Source organism: Otolemur garnettii, unplaced genomic scaffold (assembly GCF_000181295.1).
Source record: "Otolemur garnettii isolate 467f Iridium unplaced genomic scaffold, OtoGar3 scaffold00133, whole genome shotgun sequence".
NCBI lineage: Eukaryota > Metazoa > Chordata > Mammalia > Primates > Galagidae > Otolemur > Otolemur garnettii.
This window is the reverse complement of record NW_003852528.1, coordinates 5,154,682-5,156,881: the sequence shown is the minus strand read 5'-3', so window position 1 is coordinate 5,156,881 and position 2,200 is coordinate 5,154,682.

The following is a 2,200-nucleotide window of genomic DNA, read 5'->3' as shown; positions in this document are numbered from 1 at the left end:
CGATTCTCTTGCCTCAGCCTCCTGAGTAGCTAGGACTACAGGCACCCACCACAACATCCGGCTATTTTTTGTTGCAATTTGGCCAGGGCCGGGTTCGAACCCACCACCCACAGTATATGGGGCCGGCGCCCTACTCACTGAGCACAGGTGCCGCCCTGGAAAGTAACTTTTAACCTAGAATTTTATACTATTACTTGAAAGAACAAGGCACAGAGACATATTTTTTATACATATAAAATCTAAAAGCCTATCAACCACAAATCTTTACTGAAAGAACTCTTAAAAGATACTTCAGCAAGAAGAAAATAAAGAACTCAGAGGGATGACAATGTATAAGAAATGATTGTAGGCTTGGCGCTCGTAGCTCAGTGAGTAGGGTGCCGGTCACATACACCAAGGCTGGTGGATTTGAGCCTGGCCTGGGCCTGCTAAACACAATTGACAACTGCAACCAAAATAAATAGCCAGGTGTTGTGGCTGATGCCTGTCGTCCCAGCTACTCAGGAGGCTGAGGCAAGAGAATGATTAAGCCCAAGAGTTTGAGGTTGCTGTGGGCTGTGACACCACAACACTCTACTGAGGGTGACATAGCAAGACTCTGTCTCAAGAAAAGAAAAGAAAGAAACAAAAGAAAAAAGAAATCAGGGCAGTGCCTGTGGCTCAGTGCGTAGGGCGCCGGCCCCATATACTGAGGGTGGTGGGTTCAAACCTGGCCCTGGCCAAAACGCAACAAAAAAATAGCCAGGTGTTGTGGCGGGTGCCTGTAGTCCCAGCTACTCTGGAGGTTGAGGCAAGAGAATCACCTAAGCCCGAGAGCTGGAGGTTGCTGTAAGCTGTGATGCCATGGCACTCTACCAAGGGCAATAAAGTGAGACTCTCTCTCTAAAAAAATAAAAAAGAAATCATTGTAAGCCACAGAAATTAACAAAATACACCAATAATTTTGATGAACAAAGGACTAAAAATGTTTTCTTTGCAATTTTATGTAAAACTAAAACTCTATGTAACAATCAGATGACTGGCTCAGCACCTGCAGCTCAATGAGTAGGGTGCTGGCCACATGCACTGAAGCTGGTGGGTTTGAGCCCGGCCAGGCCTGCTAAACAACAGTGACAACTGCAACCAAAAGATAACCGGATGTTGTGGGAGGTGCCTGTAGTCCCAGCTACTCGGGAGTCTGAGGCAAGAGAAAGCCTTAAGCCCAAGAGTTTGAGGTTGCTGTGAGCTGTGCTGCTATAGCACTCTACCAAGGGCAACATAGTGAGAATCTGTCTCAAAAAATAAAAAAATAAGATAGCGTGATTGGTGCTTAATAGGTGGTAAGGCACCGAAGGAGATAAAATCTAATTCATTCAAGCTTTATTAGGATAATAGATAATTAAGAATGCTAAATAATATAAGGATTATTTAAGGGCAACACTTAAAATAATAGAAATATATGCTATCTGTACCAAATTGTTGCTGGAATTTCATTCTGCAGTAAGTCCTTGGTCTTGGAGATTCCAGGAATAAACCCACAGACCACAGAGGTCAGTGATTAGATAAAATTTATTTATTTTTTGTGGGGGGGACAGAGTCTCACTTGGTAACCCTTGGTAGACTGCTGTGGTATCATAGCTCATAGCAATGTCAAACTCTTGGGCTCAAGCTATTCTCTTCCCTCAGCCTCCTAAGTAGCTGGGACTACAGGTGCCCACCACAACGCTGGGCTATTTTTAGAGATGGGGTCTTGCTCTAGCTCAGGCTGGTGGATAGGATTTATTAGATAGTAAGTGATAGAAGGAAGAGTAGCACCAGAGCCTCTGCAAATGGGGAAGAGACCCATGTGGAAAATCCCTGTGTAAGTCTTTTGTCTCCAGGCATTATACTGTTTGGAGAATTACACTTGACCAGAACTTGACCCAATGTTGATAAGCAACTGACTGAATGAGGGTATTAAGAAATGAATTCAGTTCTCTCAGCTCGGGAAAAACAGCCCCGCTACTGTCCTACTTGTATTCACAAAGTGCAATTTGGAGAGTTTTTCTTAGTTTGCTTAGGTCTGGAAAATGGAGGGGAGGTGTCCTTGTCCAGTCCCAAATAGGGGGCACCCTGTATCAAAATAAGCAGAACAAGGAAAAGAAAAGAGGGTTAAATACATAAAATAATCCTTACATATTATATAAATATAAATATATAAAGTAACTGTTATATTTTTTAG